The sequence below is a fragment of the Chiloscyllium plagiosum genome, unplaced genomic scaffold (genome assembly GCF_037043375.1).
Source record: "Chiloscyllium plagiosum isolate Xiang-an unplaced genomic scaffold, Cpla_swu_hap1 HiC_scaffold_50, whole genome shotgun sequence".
NCBI classification, from domain to species: Eukaryota; Metazoa; Chordata; class Chondrichthyes; order Orectolobiformes; family Hemiscylliidae; genus Chiloscyllium; species Chiloscyllium plagiosum.
In genome coordinates, this window is record NW_028270188.1 from 45,913,316 (window position 1) to 45,932,690 (window position 19,375).

General features: G+C 42.8%; 1 long non-coding RNA gene across 1 annotated transcript; it reads left to right on the top strand.

Moving 5' to 3' along the window:
* Window positions 1-132: 132 nt before the first annotated feature.
* LOC148135287 (uncharacterized) lies at window positions 133-3,942 on the top strand. The gene is made up of 2 exons (XR_015755394.1): window positions 133-269; window positions 302-3,942. It is a non-coding gene; the product is annotated as an uncharacterized LOC148135287 (long non-coding RNA).
* The last annotated feature ends 15,433 nt before the right edge of the window (window positions 3,943-19,375 follow it).

Here is a 19,375-nt window from a genome sequence, read left to right on the forward strand (position 1 = left end):
TGATCTGCTAGGTAAAAACAATGACTGCAGATGCTGGAAACCAGATTCTGGATTAGTAGTGCTGGAAGAGCACAGCAGTTCAGGCAGCATCCAAGGAGCTTCGAAATCGACGTTTCGGACAAAAGCCCTTCATCAGGAATAAAAACTGGTTTTATTCCTGATGAAGGGCTTTTGCCCGAAACGTCGATTTCGAAGCTCCTTGGATGCTGCCTGAACTGCTGTGCTCTTCCAGCACTACTAATCCAGTATCTGATCTGCTGCTAATTAAGGCCCTTAAGTGGTCAATTAATGACCACTTAAGGGCTTGAGCAGGCTTCCAACATTCCTGGTTGACTGGACAAATAACAGCCTTCCTGACTGTGATAACAAGACAGTCTGCCTGAGTGTGAGTGAGTGTGTGTGTGTGTAATGTAGATGAAGGAAGGGAAAGACCCAGCCAATATCTCCGCTCCTCCCCAAAGATGCTGCCTGACCTGCCAAGTTTTACCAGCCTTCTTTTGTTCTTATTCAGATTTCTAGCATCTGCAGTATTTTCTTGTATGTTGCAACAAAGTTGTGCCTGGCAATGCTTGTGGATGGGCTATTATGCCTCCTTGCCTTATTTTTGCCAACAGTATCTATTAACTCTTTTGGAGGCATGCAAACAAATCTAAAGTAATTCGCTTTCAAAAACTTCTCTCTCATTGAATGTTTTTTCTCTTTCTTTCAGCCCCCTTATGTTCTTTCTTCATGTCCCCAGCATCCTTTAAAGATTCATAGATTCATACAGTACAGAAAATGCCCTTCGGCCCATCGAGTCTGCACCAACATAACCACCACTAAAGACATGCTTATCCAAATTTCCTGTGCTTGTCCCATATCCTTGAATGTTATTATTTTTGAAATGCTCATCCAAATATTTTTTTTAAATGTTGTAGGGTTTCCAGCCTCCCAGGCAATACGTTCCAGATTTCCGCCACCCTCTGCTGAGTGAAAAAGTTTTTTTTCCCAAATTCCCTCTGAATCTCCTGCCCTTTGCCCTAAAAGAATGCCCTCTCATGATTAACCCTCAACCAAGGGAAATAGCTGCTCTCTGTCCAAACCCCTCATTATCACATTCGCCTCAAACGTGTCTCCTCTCACTCTTCTCTGTTCAAGAGGAAACAATCCAAACATATCAAGTATCTCCTTCTAGCCCAATTTCTCCATCCCAGGCAATATCCTGGTGAACATCCTCTGTACTCCTTCTAGTGCTATCACATCCTTCCTGTGGTGAGGCAACCAGAACTGCACACAATACTCCAGCTCTGGCCTGACCAATGTTCTGTACAACTCCAACATTACCTCCTTACTCTATACCATAACTGATGAAAACAAGTGTCCTTATGTCTTCTTAACTATCCTATTCATGTGCTTTGCCAACTCCAGGGATTGTGAGTAAATAGTCCAAGATCCCTCTTCCTTTAAGCCACGTAGTGTCCTGCCATTCCTTAAATATCATCTACCAATGATCTGTTCATCTGACCAATTTATCTATATCTATATCTTCCTGTAACCTACGACCATCTTCTTTGCTATTAACCACTATATCAATCTTGGTTTTATCTGCAAATGTTCTTAACTTTCCCCCTACATTTTCATCTATGCCATTTATGAATATAACAAACAATAAGGATCCCAGTACTGACCCTTACGGTACACCACTGGACATTGCCTTCCAGGCACTCAAACAGCCTTCTACATTTCATGTCCTATTATTAAGCCAGTTTGTGATTCATCTAACCAAGTTTCCCTGAATTCAGTCTCCATGTGGGACTTTGTCAAAGCTTTGCTGAAATCCTTATAAATTGCATCAGCTGGACTTCCCTCATCCACACACTTGATCATATTTTCAAAAGGTTCTAACAAATTTGTAATGCATGACTTCCCTCTGACAAAGCCATGCTGACTCTGCCTAATTAACCTATACCTTTCCAAGGGCTATTAATTCACTCCTTCCGAATTTTCTCCCAATAGCTTCCCAACCACTGATATGAGACTCCCTGGTCTATAATTTCCTGGTTCATTTCTGCCACTCTACTTAAAAAGTGGAATCACATTAGTCATCTTGCAGTCCTTTGGCAAGTTCCTGTAGCCAGAGAGGAATTAAAATTTGTGTCCGAGCCCCTGGAATTTCCTGCCTTGCCTCCCACAGGAGCCGAGGATGCAATTCATCAGGGTATTTAAGCCCTACTGAGCCTACAATACCTCCACATTTCCTATGTCAAAATGTTCAAATTCCTCACAGTCCCTTTTCCTGAATTCCATACCTATGTTCTCCTTTTTCCAATATAAAATCTTTTTTTCACTTTTCCTTACGCTCCTCTTATGATGGCTGAGGATAAAAGTTTCAGTAACAAAAGTTTGTACTCCCAGTTTTGCTGTTGTAATTGCTCATGTCAATTGATTAGTATAAGCTTTTGTCCAGAAAATGGGGTGAAGAGATGTGAGGATGAACAATGTGAGTTAACAATGAGCACCAGCCCAAACGATGAATGCCAGGTGACACATTTTGAATATATGTGTTAATGTTCTTAGTTAGTTGAATCTTTATTGCTGTATCAAAGACAAATTATTGAGCTCCGGACTGACTGATGTAAAACCAGCCGCATGATGGAATTTTGATTGTTTGATAAGCCATTCCTGAAGAAGGGCTTATGCCCGAAAGGTCGATTCTCCTGCTCCTTGGATGCTGCCTGACCTGCTGCGCTTTTCCAGCAACACATTTTCAGCTCTGATCTCCAGCATCTGCAGTCCTCACTTTCTCCCTGATGGGAAATTGTAGTTTATTGTATGCCTGTGAAATGCCTGCTTGTCAATTTTTATACAAATATTTTAATTCTGCAGTCACTTTTTCTGCTGAGTTGCTATATGAAGGAGATTATGTTAAAGATGTGAGGGTGTTTACTGGCAATAGTGGTCTTCAATATCAAAAGAATCCTGGGTTCACTCAGTGGCCCAAGAATGCTAACTCTGCTGGGAATGTGCACCCAAGAGCAAAGTTGACCAAGAACACATATGTAGTACATGCGGCTACATATTAAGCCCTTTCTCAACAGGTTGACCTACACCTGATTAAGCTGGAGACCAGTTCTAGAGACACCTTGAGATTAAATAATTGTTTTGAATTGTGGAGACTCCCTGGCCATGCCAGAGGAAATATTGCTCACGTGTTTCTCCCTGGATAACTCTGGTAGAGTTATAGACGTATACAGTAAACTTCTCTATTACCTTACTCAACTATTATCCCTCAAAGTCACTAAATCACCTCTGTTTATGATCTTATGGTAGCAAAATCTTCATTCAAGAGTACAGACTGATTTGTAGACCCTTAAAGTTTCTACCTCCAAAGCTTTGGGAGCTGTACAAAGTATTCCGTGTAATAGTACAAGGCAAATTTATCTAAACTAGATTGTGATGGAATTGGTTAAGAACAAAATTTGATCAGGCGACTAAGATGTTACTGAGCCTTTTCACAAAGGAACAGTGTTAACAATGTGACTGCAGGGTTACAATGTAAACTATAACTTCTTGCTTGAAATCCTCGCTTTATTGTAATTGTCAAACCATAGTGCTGTAACTTAAACCTATTTATTGTACTTCCACTGTGTATATGTGCACGTGTGTTGTTTCTGTGTATCACTGTTACTGACACCTTCTGTATTTTAATTGACTTGATGCATCACTAATCGTATTTATATCTTGTTAAATGAAACTCCATTCCTATTTGAGGATTGAAGGATATATATAAAACAAATGCATGTTATTTTTTGTATTAAAATCCTTTTCATGGTAATATTGGTCCTATTACACACTGATTTTTAGGGTTTTTGAAATATTGCCAAATTGATAATATAGAAATGCTATGAAATATCAGTGTGATCCATATATGAAAATAAAGGGAAAATAATTATTTTTAACTTACACTTTTTTGTCGAGTTGCTAATTGATCTCACAGACACTTCAATGTACTTGCACATATGGGAGATGTTGGGACAGTGTTAACATCACCAAACTAGCAATCCAGACACTCTAGTCGAATCCATAGATTCAAAACTTAGCATGATGATGAAATCTGAATTCAATTCAAAAGTCTGAAATTAAATGGCAGCCTAATGGTGAGCATGGAACCATTGATGTAAAAATCCATCTGGTTATTAATGCCCTTTAGGGAAAGAAATATGCTGTCCTTATCCAATCTGGCCTGTAGATAACTCCAAGCACAGCAACATTGGTTACTCTTAAATGTTTCTGAAATGGTCAAGGAAACAATTCAAGCACCTATGAAGTAAAAGAAACATAAGAAACAGGATGATCCCTCAGCATCAATCTAAACACTGGAAATGACAACAGCAAACCAAGCCCTAACAGCCCTGCAAAGTCCTCCTTACCAATTCCTGGGGGCTATTGCTATCACAAATTTGAGAGAAATGTCTCACAGATTAGGGAAGAGACAGCCTGGCGTTGTGTATACAGGGTACACATGGTATCGTGCTACATACAATGTCCCATACAACACCACCACCATTCCAGTGTATGTTCTGTCCCATTGGATGGGTGAACCCACCAGAGATGGCAGTATAGAGTTATAGAGCTGGGAGGGGTTTGGCCTGGGATTGTTCTATATTGAACCCTATGGCATCAGGTCAAACACTGCAGGAAACCTACTGCTATTTACTACCTATTGCCAGCAACACTAACCACTGGCACCACTACCACCATCTGACTTATGAATCAGTACTTCACCATGTTGAACATCAATTTAAAGAAGCACTGAGGGTAGCTAGGGAACAGAATGTATTCTGGGTGGAGGGAGAACTTCAGTCCATCACCATGAGTGGTTCGACAGCACCACAATTGACTGAGATGGCTGAGTTGTAAAGGACATGGCCATTGCACAGGCTCAGTGGCAATGAATGAACTTAGAAGAAGGATAAACATACTCGATCTTGCCCTTGCTAATCTTACCTTTTGCAGTTGCATCTGACCATGACAGTATTGGTAATATCACCACACAATCATTGTGAAGACCAAGTCCTGCTTTCACTTTGAGGATAAACTCTATTATGTTGTATTGCACTACCAATGTGCTGAATGGATAGATTTTGAACACATCTAGCAAAATCAAAACTGGGGATTCACGAGGTGCTAAGGACCACCATGAACAGAGCAGAATTGTATTCAATCAATTGTCATTTCATGGCTGGCATTTCCTGTACTCTAACATTACCATGAAGCAGGGAATTGATGAAAAGTACAGGAGAGCATGCAAGGATCAGTACCAGGAATGTCTAAAATTGAGGTGTAAATCTAGCGAAGCTACAGTACATGCTAAACAGTAGAAGGAACATGCATTGGACCAATCTATGTGATCCCACAACCAATGGATCACATTTAAGCTCTGCAGTTCATCCACAACCAGTCGTGAATGGGGGCGGACAATTAAATGAATAACAAGAGGAAGAGGCTTCACAAACATTGTCATCCTGAACAATGAGCGAGCCCAGCACATTAGTGAAAAAAAAACAAGGTTGAGCATTTGCATCCATCATTAGCTGAAAGCACTGGATACTACAAAGGCTATAGGCCCTAAAAGCATTCTTTGACAGGAACAATAGTACTAAAAATATATGCTCCAAAACTAGCTGATCCCCTGCCTAACCTGTTCCAGTACAGCTACAACACAGGCACCTACTTGCCAATGGAAAATTGCCCAGGTATGTTCCACAGACAAAATGCAGAATAACTCCAAACCAGCAATTACAATTCTTACTTGTCTGGTATTAACGATCAAAGTAATGGAAGGGGTTTTAGACAGTGATATCAAGTGGTACTCACACAGCAAACAGCCTATTTCACTGGTGTTCAGTTTGGCATCACGTGGGGCCAAAGAGTGTGGTGCTGGAAAAGCACAGCAGGTCAGGCAGCATCCGAGGAGCAGGAGAATCGACTTTTTAGGCATAAGCTCTTCACTGAATCGTCGATTCTCCTGCTCCTTGGATGCTGCCTGACCAGCTGTGCTTTTCCAGCACCACATTCTTCGACTCTGATCTCCAACATTTGCAGTCCTCACTTTCTCCTATCACCTAGGGCCATTCAGCTACTGATCACATTACAGCTTTGGTCCAAACATGGATAAAAGAGCCAAACTCCAGAGGTGAGTTGAAAGTGGCTGCCCTTGATATCAAGGCAGCATTTCATCAAGCACAGCATCAATGAGTCTTAGCAAAACTGGAGTCAATGCCAGAGCCTCAACATCTTCACCCTTGTCACCGTCAACCACCTGAGATACATCTTATTCTATCTTCTTGTACATCCTGTGAGACATTGATTTGCTCTACCTTTGCCTTGAAGGAACTATGTCCAAACTAGCTGTTCTTTGACAGTAACTCATCATTCAGTTACTGTTTTCCCTGCCAATCTTTGACTCCAGTTTATCCAATCTCAACCCTATTCTTGATCCCATTGAAGTCAGCTCTTCCCTAGTTAATTATTCCTTTGATGTAGGTTTGCTCACTGAGCTGGAAGGTTCATTTTCAGACATTTCATCACCATACTAGGTAACATCTTCAGTGAGCCTCCGCATGAAGCTTTGTCCTGAGGCTCACTGAAGCTGTTCCCCAGTATGGTGATGAAATGTCTGAAAATGAACCTTCCAGCTCAGTTAGCAAACCTACACCCAGAACCTCAATCTGAGTTACAAATCTTCTCAAAACTCAATAATTATTCCTCCACTAGATTGTGCATTGTCCTTTTTCTTTATCATCTTAATGTCATAAGAAGTGTACTGGAAATCAAGTCCCACCATTCAATGTGTATCACAACTGTGAAATAGGACCAATTTAACCTCGAGACGATTAATCTGACTGTGAACACCATCGAATGTTGACTTGTAGTCAATAAGTTTCTGATTTTCTTGCCTTACTCTAGTTCATAAGACCTGAGGTCAATAGTCTTTGGCTGAGATCAGTTAACTGTAAACCTCCTGAGGACTGTTTGCGATCTGCATGACTGAGCATCACACTGCACAATCAATTTGACAATGTGATATCGCTCAATTTGTACTTTGACTAATTTTTCCTCCATTGGGAAATGCAAGTCAAGTGGGATTATAGGTACCTAAATTGATATTAAGGAGTGAATTTTACCATACGTCGACTAAGTTTAGATGGAGAGGAATTTCTTAAGTGCGTACAAGACAATTTTCTGATTCAGTATGTGGATGAACCTACGAGAGAAGGTGCAAAACTTGACCTACTCTTGGGAAATAAGGCAGGGCAGGTGACTGAGGTGTCAGTGGGGGAGCATTTTGGGGCCAGTGACCATAATTCTATTAGATTTTAAATCGTGATGGAAAAGGAAAGACCAGATCTAAAAGTTGAAGTTCTAAATTGGAGAAAGGCCAATTTTGATGGTATTAGGCAAGAACTTTCGAAAGCTGATTAGAGGCAGATGTTCGCAGGTAAAGGGACGGCTGAAAAATGGGAAGCCTTCAGAAATGAAGTAACAAGAATCCAGAGAAAGTATATCCCTGTCAGGGTGAAAGGGAAGGCTGGTAGGTATAGGGAATGCTGGATGACTAAAGAAATTGAGGGTTTGGTTAAAAAAAAGGAAGCATATGTCAGGTATAGACAGAATAGATCGAGTGAATCCTTAGAAGAGTATAAAGGCAGTAGGAGTATACTTAAGAGGGAAAACAGGAGGGCAAAAAAGGGACATGAGATAGCTTTGGCAAATAGAATTAGGGAGAATCCAAAGGGTTTTTACAAATACATTAAGGACAAAAGGGTAACTAGGGAGAGAATAGGGCCCCTCAAAAATCAGCAAGGCGGCCTTTGTGTGGAGTCGCATAAAAAGGGGGTGATACTAAATGAATATTTTGCATCAGTATTTACTGTGGAAAAGGATATGGAAGATATAGACTGTAGGGAAATAGATGGTGACATCTTGCAAAATGTCCAGATTATGGAGGAGGAGTGCTGGATGTCTTGAAATGGGTGAAGGTGGATAAGTCCCCAGGACCTGATCAGTGTACCCGAGAACTCTGTGGGAAGCTAGAGAAGTGATTGCTGGGCCTCTTGCTGAGATATTTGTATCGATAGTCACAGGTGAGGTGCCGGAAGACTGGAGGTTGGCAAACGTGGTGCCACTCTTTAAGAAGGGTGGTAAGGACAAACCTGGGAACTATAGACCAGTGAACCTGACGTCAATGGTGGGCAATTTGTTGGAGGGAATCCTGAGGGACAGGATGTACATGTACTTGGAAAGGCAAGGACTGGGATAGTCAACATGGCTTTGTGCGTGGGAAATCATGTCTCACAAGCTTGATTGAGATTTTTGAAGAAGTAACAAAGAGGATTGATGAGGGCAGAGCAGTAGATGTGATCTATATGGACTTCAGTAAGGCATTCGACAAGGTTCCCCATGGGAGACTGGTTAGCAAGGTTAGATCTCATGGAATACAGGGGGAACTAGACATTTGAATACAGAACTGGCTCGAAGGTAGAAGACAGAGGGTGGTGGTGGAGGGTTGTTTTTCAGACTGGAGGCCTGTGACCAGTGGAGTGCCACAAGGATTGGTGCTGGGCCCTCTACTTTTTGTCATTTACATAAATGATTTGGATGCGAGCATAAGAGGTACAGTTAGTAAGTTTGCATAAGGGACAGGATTGGCTGTTGCAGGTTCCAGGATTTAAATGTTTTAGTAGGGTCAGAGGTGGGGGTAAAAGAGGGGGAGGTGTGGCATTGCTTGTCAAAGATAGTATTACAGTGGTGGAAAGGACGATGGATGAGGACTTGCCATCTGAGGTAGTTTGGGCTGAGGTTAGGAATAGGAAAGGTGAGGTCACCCTGTTAGGAGTCTTTTACAGGCCTCCTAATAGTCCTAGGATCATTGAAGAAAGGATATGGAAGGTGATTCAGGAGATGAGTGACAGTAATAGGGTGGTTATTATGGGGGACTTTAACTTTCCTGATATTGATTGGGAAAGCTATAGCTCAAGTTCGTTAGATGGGTCGGTGTTTGTTCAATGTGTGCAGGAGAGTTTCCTGACACAATATGTAGACAGGCCAACAAGAGGTGAGGCCATACTGGATTTGGTTCTGGGTAACGAACCAGGCCAGGTGTTAGAATTAGAGGTAGGTGAGCACTTTGGGGATAGTGACCATAATTCGGTGATTTTTACTCTCGTGATGGAGAGGGATAAGTGTGTACTACAGGGCAAGAGTTATAGCTGGGGTCAGGGAAATTATGATGCGGTGAGGCATGACTTAGGATGTGTGGCTTGGAAAAGTAGACTCCAAGGCAAGAGTGTAAATGATATGTGGAGCTTGTTCAAGGAGTAACTATTGAGTGTCCTTGATAAGTATGTACCCGTCAGGCAGAGAGGAAAGGGTCGTGCGAGGGAGCCGTGGTTTAATAAGGAATTGGAATCCCTTGTTAAATGGAAGAGGGCCGCCTATCTCAAGATGAGACGTGAAGGTTCAATTGGGGCGATTGAGAGTTATAGGGTAGCCAGGAAGGACCTGAAGAGAGAGCTAAGAGCAGCAAGGAGGGGACATGAAAGGTCCTTAGTCGTTAGGATTAGGGAAAACCCTAAGGCTTTCTATAGGTATGTTAGGAATAAAAGAATGACTAGGGTAGGAATAGGTCCAGTCAAGGATAGTAGTGGGAAGTTGCATGTGGAGGCGGAAGAGATTGGGGAGACACTGAATGAATACTTTTCTTCAGTATTTACTCAGGAACAGGGCATTGTCGTCGATGTGAATACTGAGTCACAAATAAGTAGAATGGATGGCTTTGAGGTATGTAGAGAAGAGGTGTTGGAAATCCTGGAAAAGGTGAAAATAGATAAGTCCCCTGGGCCTGATGGCATTTATCCTAGGATTCTCTGGGAAGCAAGGGAGGAGATTGCAGAGCCATTGGCCTTGATTTTTATGTCCTCTTTGTCTACAGGAGTAGTGCCAGAAGACTGGAGGATAGCAAATGTGGTTCCCTTGTTCAAAAAGGGGAGTAGGGATAACCCTAGTAACTATAGGCCGGTGAGTCTCACTTCTGTTGTGGGCAAAGTCTTAGAGAGAATTGTAAGGGATAGGATTTATGCACATCTGGATAGGAATAATGTGATCAAGGATAGTCAGCATGGTTTTGTGAAGGGCAGGTCGTGCCTCACAAACCTTATTGAATTCTTTGAAAAGGTGACGAAGGAGGTTGATGAGGGGAAAGCGGTAGATGTGGTATATATGGATTTTAGTAAGGCGTTTGATAAGGTTCCCCATGGTAGGCTACTGCAGAAAATACGGAGATATGGCATTGAGGGTGAGTTGGAGGTTTGGATTAGGAATTGGCTGGATGGAAGAAGACAGAGGGTAGTAGTTGATGGCAAAGTTTCTTCATGGAGTGCCGTCACTGGCGGTGTTCCGCAAGGATCTGTTTTGGGACAATTGCTGTTTGTCATTTTTATAAATGACCTGGAAGAGGGGTTAGAAGGTTGGGTGAGCAAGTTTGCGGATGATACGAAAGTCGGAGGAGTTGTTGACAGTGAGGAAGGATGTGGCAGGTTACAGCAGGATATAGAGAAGCTGCAGAGCTGGGCAGAAAGGTGGCAAATGGAATTCAATGTAGCTAAGTGTGAGGTGATTCACTTTGGGAAGAATAACAAAAAGATGGGGTACTGGGCTAATGGTTGGATACTTGGCAGTGTGGATGAGCAGAGGGATCTTGGTGTCCATGTACACAGATCTCTGAAAGTTGCCACCCAGGTAAATAGTGCGGTGAGGAAGGCATATGGCGTACTGGCTTTTATTGGTAGAGGAATTGAGTTCCGGAGTCCTGAGGTCATGATGCAGTTGTATAAGACTCTGGTGCGGCCGCATCTGGAACATTGTGTGCAGTTTTGGTCGCCATACTATAGGAAGGATGTGGAGGCACTGGAATGGGTGCAGAGGAGGTTTACCAGGATGTTGCCTGGTATGGAAGGAAGATCGTATGAGGAAAGACTGAGACACTTGGGGCTGTTTTCATCAGAGAAAAGGTTTAGGGGTGACTTGATTGAGGTGTACAAGATGATTAGGGGGTTAGATAGGGTTGACAGTGTGAACCTTTTCCCGCGTATGGAGTCGGGTATTACAAGGGGGCATAGCTTTAAATTAAGGGGGGGTAGATATAGGACTGAAGTTAGGGGTAGGTTCTTCACTCAGCGAGTCGTAAGTTCATGGAATGCCCTGCCAGTAGCAGTGGTGGACTCTCCCTCTTTATGGGCATTTAAGCGGGCATTGGATAGGTATATGGAGGATAGTGGGTTAGTATAGGTTAGGTGGGCTTGGATCGGCGCAACATCGAGGGCCAAAGGGCCTGTACTGCGCTGTATTCTTCTATGTTCTATGTTCTATGACACCAAAATTGGAGGTGTAGTGGACAGCGAAGAGGGTTACCTCAGATTACAACAGGATCTTGACCAGATGGTCCAATGGGCTGAGAAGTGGCAGATGGAGTTTAATTCAGATAAATGCAAGGTGCTGCATTTTGGGAAAGCAAATCTTAGCAGGACTTATACACTTAATGGTAAGGTCCTTGGGAGTGTTGCTGAACAAAGAGACCTTGGAGTGCAGGTTCATAGCTCCTTGAAAGTGGAGTCACAGGTAGATAGGATAGTGAAGAAGGCGTTTGGTACGCTTTATTTATTGGTCAGAGTATTGAGTACAGGAGTTGGGAGGTCATGTTGCGGCTATACAGGACATTGGTTAGGCTACTGTTGGAATATTGCGTGCAATTCTGGTCTCCTTCCTATCGGAAACATGTTGTGAAACTTGAAAGGGTTCAGAAAAGATTTACAAAGATGTTGCCAGGGTTGGAGGATTTGAGCTATAGGGAGAGGCTGAAGAGGCTGGAGCGTCGGAGGCTGAGGGGTGACCTTATAGAGGCATACAATTATGAGGGGCATGGATAGGGTAAATAGGTAAAGTCTTTTCCCTGGTTGTTGTGGTTCTGTTCACCGAGCTGGGAATTTGTGTTGCAGATGTTTCGTCCCTTGTCTAGGTGACATCCTCAGTGCTTGGGATCCTCCTGTGAAGCGCTTCTGTGATCTTTCCTCCAGCATTTGTAGTGGTTTGAATCTGTCGCTTACGTCATTCTGCCTTTGTCTGCTGGTAGTATGATTACAGATCTAGATTCAAACTACTACAAATGCCGGAGGAAAGATCACAGAAGCGCTTCACAGGAGGCTCCCAAGCCCTGAGGATGTCACCTAGACAGGGGACGAAACGTCTGCAACACAAATTCCCAGCTTGGCGAACAGAACCACAACAACGAGCACCCGAGCTACAAATCTTCTCTCAAACTTTGTCTTTTCCCTGGGTTTGGGGAGTCCAGAACTAGAGGGCATAGGTTTAGGGTGAGAGGGGAAAGATATAAAAGAGACTTAAGGGGCAACCTTTTGAAGCAGAGGGTGGTATGTATATGGAATGAGCTGCCAGAGGAAGTGGTGGAGGCTAGAACAATTGTAACATTTAAGAGACATTTAGATGGGTTTATGAATAGGAAGGGTTTGGAGGGATATGGGCTGGGTGCTGGCAGGTGGGACTAGATTGGGTTGGGATAACTGGTCGGCATGGGCAGGTTTGACTGCAGGGTCTGTTTCCGTGCTGTGCATCTCTACGACTCTATGTCTTTAAGTGTCAATTATGAGGAGATTCATGGCAGGGTTTTCCTCTCTGCATACCCAGGTTTTCTCATGCTATCTTCCCAAACTCACCTCAATATCTACAAAGGAGGGAATTTAAGTTGAGAACTAGAATCAGAAAATTGTCTTGCACACACTTAAGAAATTCCTCTCCATCTAAACTTTTAACACTATGGCAGTCCCAGTCAATGTTTGGAAAGTTAAAATCCCCTACCATAACCACACTATTATTCTTACAGATAGCTGAGATCTCCTTACCAGTTTGTTTCTCAATTTTCCTCTGACTATTGGGGGGTCTATAATACAATCCCAGTAAGGTGATCATCCCTTTCTTATTTCTCAGTCCACTCAAATAATTTCCCTGGATGTATTTTCGGGAATATCCTCCCTCAGTACAGCTGTAATGCTATCCCTTATCAAAAATGCCACTCCCCCTCCTCTCTTGCCTCCCTTTCTATCCTTCCTGCCGCATTTGTATCCTGGAACATTAAACTGCCAGTTCTGCTCATCCCAGAACCATGTTTCCGTAATTGCTATGATATCCCAGTCCCATGTTTCTAACCATGCCCTGAGTTCATCTGCATTCCCTGTTAGGCCCCTTGCATTGAAAAAAATGCAGTTTAATTTATTAGTCCTACCTTGTCCCTGCCTGCCCTGACTGTTTGACTCAAAAAGAAAGATTTATCTCCTTGATTTATCCCAGTGCCTTTCCTTTAAAAGGCTGTTTACAAACCACAACACTGCAATGGCCAAGAATCGACCCCAGGTCAACTGCTTAGAAGGCAGCTATGCTCATCACCATACCACCATCACCCTGCAGGACTTATACACTTAATGATAAGGTCCTAGGGAGTGTTGCTGAACAAAGAGACCTTGGAGTGCAGGTTCATAGCTCCTTGAAAGTGGAGTCGCAGGTAGATAAGATAGTGAAGGCGTTTGGTATGCTTTCCTTTATTGGTCAGAGTATTGAGTACAGGAGTTGGGAGGTCATGTTGCGGCTGTACAGGACATTGGTTAGGCCCCTATTGGAATATTGCGTGCAATTCTGGTCTCCTTCCTATTGGAAAGATGTTGTGAAACTTGAAAGGGTTCAGAAAAGATTTACAAGGATGTTGCCAGGGTTGGAGGATCTGAGCTACAGGGAGAGGCTGAACAGGCTGGGGCTGTTTTCCCTGGAGCGTCGGAGGCTGAGGGTGACCTTATAGAGGTTTACAAAATGATGAGGGGCTTGGATAGGATAAATGGACAAAGTCTTTCCCCTGGGGTCGGGGAGTCCAGAACTAGAGGGCATAGGTTTAGGGTGAGAGGGGAAAGATATAAAAGAGACCTAAGGGGCAACTTTTTCACGCAGTGTATGGAATGAGCTGCCAGAGGATGTGGTGGAGGCTGGTACAATTGCAACATTTAAGAGGTATTTGGATGGAAGGGTGTGGAGGGATATGGGCCAGGTTCTGGCAGGTAGGACTAGATTGGGTTGGGATATCTGGTCGGCATGGACGGGTTGGATCAAAGGGTCTGTTTTCATGCTGTACATCTCTATGACTCTATGACTCTAACCAGAGGAAGTTGGTGAGGTCTTCAATGAGTACTTTGGATGAGTATTTATCATTAAGAAAGTCACAGATGACTGTGAGTTTAGAGAAAGGTTCATTGATTTTCTAAGACATGTCAATATTAAAGGCAAGGTGGTATTGGGTGTGTTGAAATATATTAAGGTACCAAGTCCCCAGGACCTGATGGTATCTATCCCAGGATACTGAAGGAGGCAAGGGAGGAGATTGCTGAGGCCTTGATGGAGATCTCTGTATTCTTTTTAACCACAGTTAAGGTTCCAGAAGAATGGAGAATAACCAATGTTGTTCCTTTGTTAAAGAACAGCAACAAAGACAATCCAGGAAACTGTGGGCTGGTTAGGGAAATTATTGGAAACGATTCTTGGGGACAGGATTTACTTGCATTTGGAGAATGGAGTTATGACAGATAGTCAGCATGGCTTTATGCAGGGGAGATTGAGTTTTTGAGGAAGTGATGAAGATAATTGAGGAAGGTAAGGCAGTGAGTGTTGGCTACATGGACTTTACTAAAGTATTTGACAAGGCTCCTCATGGTAGGCTGGTCCAGAAGTTTAAATCACGTGGAATCCAGTTGAGTTGACAAGTTGAATACAAAATTGATTTGGCCATAGAAGGTAGTTGCGAAGGGGTGTTTTTCTGACTAGAGGTCTGTGACCAGTGGTGTTTCACAAGAATGAGTGTTGGATCTCTTTTGTTGATAAATATTTATATAAATGATTTAGATGAAAACATTATTAATAAGCCTGATTAATAAGTTGTGCAGATGTCAGGAATGTTGGTGGAGTTGTAGATAGTGAAGAAGGATATTAAAGTTGGGCGGAGAAATGGCAGATGGAATGAGGTGATTTATTTTGTGAGGTCAAATGCAAGAGGAAAGTAAAATGTAAATGGTTGGACCCTTAGGAGTCAATGATCTTTAGAGGGATTTTTAAGTTGAAGTCCAAAACTCCCTGAAAGTGGCAACACAAGTGGATAAGGCCATAAAGAATGCATATGACATGCTTGTCTTCATTAGTCAGGGCAGTGAGTATTAAAGTTGGCAAATCATGCTGCAACTGTATAACATTTTGATCAGACCACATTTGGAGCACTGTGTGCAGTTCTGGTCGCCACACTATAGGAAGGATGTGGAGGCTTTGGAGAGGGTGCAGATGAGGTTTACTTGGATGTTGCCTGGATTGGTGTGTACTGGCTACAAGGAGAGTCATAGAGATATACAGCATGGAAACAGACCCTTCAGTGCAACCCATCCATGTCAAGCAGATATCCAAAACTAATCTAATCCCATATGCCAGCACCTGGCCTCTAAACTCTCTAAATCCTTCCTATTCATACCCCATCCAGATGTCTTTTATATGGTGTAATTGTACCTGTCTCCATCACTTCCTCTGGCAGCTCATTCCATACACACGCCACACTCTGCATGAAAAGGTTGCCCCTTAGGGTCCTTTTAAATCTTTCTTCTCTCATCTTAAACCCATATCCTCTAGTTCTAGACTTCCCCACCCCAAGAAAAAGACCTTGTCTATTTATCCTATCCATGCCCCTCATGATTTTATAAACATCTATTAGCTCACCCCTCAGCCTCCAATGCACCACGGGATACAGCCCCAGCCTATTCAGACTCTCCCTATAGCTCAAATCCTCCAATTCTGGCAACATCCTTGTAAATCTTTTCTGAACCCTTTCAAGTTTCACAACATCCTTCCAATAGGCAGGAGACCAGAATTGCACACAATATTCCAAAAGTGGCCTAACCAATATCCTGTATAGCCGCAATATGACATCCAACTCCTATACTCAGTGCTCTGACCAGTAAAGGAAAGCATACCAAACACATTCTTCACTATCCTATCTAACTGCATCTCCACTTTCAAGGAGCTATGAACCTGCACTCCAAGGTTTCTTTGTTCAGCGACACTTCCCACTTACCATTAAGTGTATAATTCCTGCCCTGATTTGCCTTTCCAAAATGCAGCACTTCACATATATCTAAATTAAACTGTAACTTTCACTCCTCAGCACACTGGCCCATCTGATCAAGATCCCACTGTACTCTGAGGTAATCTTTTTCGCTGTCCACTACATCTTAGACAAACTTGGATTGCTTTCACTAGAATTTTGCAGTTATGGGAAGACTAGATACAAGTATATAAAATTATGTGGGGTATGAATAGGGTAGATAGTTGTAGTTTCTCTCCCAGGATGAAAATGTCAAACACTATGGGGTGTAGGTCTGAGATGAGAGGGGGAATATTTGAAGGAGATGCACGAGGAAAGTGTTTTTTTTTACAAAAGAGGGTAATAGGTGCCTGGAACACACTGCCAGGGAGCTGATGGAAGATACAATAGCAAAGTTTAAGCGGCACTTAGACACATGAAAAGGCAGAGATTAGAGGGATATGGACCACAGACAGATGGGATTAGTTTAGAATAGCATCTTGTCAAGACATAGAGTCATAGAGATGTACAGCATGGAAACAGACCCTTCGGTCCAACCCGTCCATGCCGACCAGATATCCCAACCCAATCTAGTCCCACCTGCCAGCACCCAATCCATATCCCTCCACACCCTTCCTATTCATATACCCATCCAAATGCCTCTTAAATGTTGCAATTGTACCAGCCTCCACCACTTCCGCTGGCAGCTCATTCCATACACGTACCACCCTCTGAGCCCCTTAGGTCTCTTTTATATCTTTCCCCTCTCACCCTAAACCTATGCCCTCTAGTTCTGGACTCCCCGACCCCAGGGAAAAGACTTTGCCTATTTACCCTATCCCCATACCTCTCATAATTTTGTGCACCTCAATAAGGTCACCCCTCAGCCTCCAACACTCCAGGGAAAACAGCCCTAGCCTGTTCAGCCTCCAAAAGCCTGTACTTGTGCTGTACTGATCTATAATTTAAGCTCTGTGTATCATGCTCTTATTTTACTCGGCTCATTGTATTCTCCCATATTCTACAATGGCTACTGCCAGGACCTACCAGAAATCTTGATGCCATTGCCATCTTTGAAGCCCAGTCATGTACCCACGTCAAGCACTTGAGGTCCACATCTGTCCTGCTCGGTTCTTGTCATTTGCCCAAGGTACAGCAATTTTGCACCTCACTTTGCTGATACACACCGAGATGTACTGCAAAATGAGGTGGTATGCACAGTTGCTGCCCATAGAGTATAGTCTCACACTCTGGTGACTGCTGTCCATGATGGAGGGCCAGAGGAGCAAGCAGCTGGACTTACCAGTTACCTCTATACTTCCATGTTGGGAATTGTCGCTGTCTAGTTTCTAAGTGGTGGGTGAGAGAACGGGAACCTTCCATATTGATGAGATGAAATAATATATTAATGAGAATGTTAATGCATGCTGATTTATGAAAACAGATCTCTCATCACTAATGACAGTATAGTCTCTCCATTCAATACTAGGTTGGAAAATGGGACTTTTGTACTCAATGTTGGGAATATTCTGATCTCCCAACTTTCTCACCGTTATTCAAAGGCTGGGAGCATTCTGCCCTATCTGTTTTCAATTACCGTCTACTCAAAGTGACAATTTTCTCCAATGTTGCTGTATTTACCCGTTAAATTATCAAAAAAATCATATGGCATATTGATTGCAGAATCATATATCAATGACTTGTGCTAGATCACAATTACAATAGATGGCTGGAGTCTCAATCTTTCAGTCACTAGGAAGTCACTCACAAAGGAAATTGCAGTGGGTTTTTCATAATTCTGAGGGCTTCATGACAGTTTCTGTGCGAAGATAATAGTGATACTCTACAGTACTTTTATATATTTTTATGAACTATCTCTGCCACATTATGTTTGAAATCACCACTTTATGAAACTGGGAAGGGCACCGTGATTAATTTGAACAGTACATAAATCTCAGTTGTCCTCCCTGTGAACTATTGTGAACTATCTATTCTGTACCACTTGGTGCAATGTTGACTGACTTTACTCGGTCACGCTTTATCTTTGGTTGGAATGTAGTAGTACAAAATATTGTTAAACACAAAAACTCAAAAGAATGGGAAGAAATGGAGATCTATATCATTTAAATTGTATTTTTTCTTACTTTTGCAATGTTTCCAACAAACTCAGAGCATTCCGAGCCGTGTAATTGTAAAACAGGATATACCATCATTTGTGGTATTTTCATCAGGATTGCTTTTCGGTTGCAAGAAGTATATTGATACCTTCTTCCTGATTTTCTCCTCATTTCCTCTCCTTTTACAGATGACTCTGTTTACCTTCCAAATCTTGTCGAATCAATTCTGTTTTTTTTTGAGTCTGCATAGGTTCGTGTTAGGCTGCTCAACTGTGAGAATATCACAGACTAGTCTAACCTCCCTGACTGGATGAAGGTTGTGTTAATTAAATCATGAGCAACCTACAAAGGACTGATTTACAAAATATTAGAAAAGCAGAAGCCAGAGAAAATTTCTATTTGCCAAGGAAATCACAAGGAAAAGGTTCAGAAGAATGGTTCAAAGAATGAGGAACTTCAATTATGAAAAAGGTGGCACACACTGGAGATAGTAAGGACTGCAGATGCTGGAAGTCATGAGTCGATAAAATGTGGAGCTGGAAAGGCACAGCAGGTCAGGCAGCATTGTAGGAGCAGGAAAGGCAATGTTCCAGGTTGGGACCCTTCATCAGGACCAAGGAGGGGGAAAGGAAATAAATAGAGGGAGGGAATGTGGCTGGGAAAAGATAGGTAGGATGGTAATAGGTGGATGCGGGTAGGGGGTTATTGTGATTGGTCAGTGGGAAGGTGAGGTGGAAGATGATAAGTTAGATCTGGTTGAGGAGAGGGAAGTCTGGATATAGGACAAGGTTGGGAGTGCGGAGATTTTGAAACTGGTGATATCGATGTTAAGGCCATTGGGCTGTAAGCTCCAAAGATGGAATGGGAGATGATGTTCCTCCAGTTTACGTGTAACCTTATTTTGACAGTGGAGGAGACCCAAGATGGACATGTCACCAGGGAGTGGAAGGAGGCCTGGAAATGGCTGCCAACCGGAAGGTGGCATTCATTGGGGCATACAGAGAGCAAATGCTCCGTGAACTGGTTCCTGAGTCTGCACTTTGTC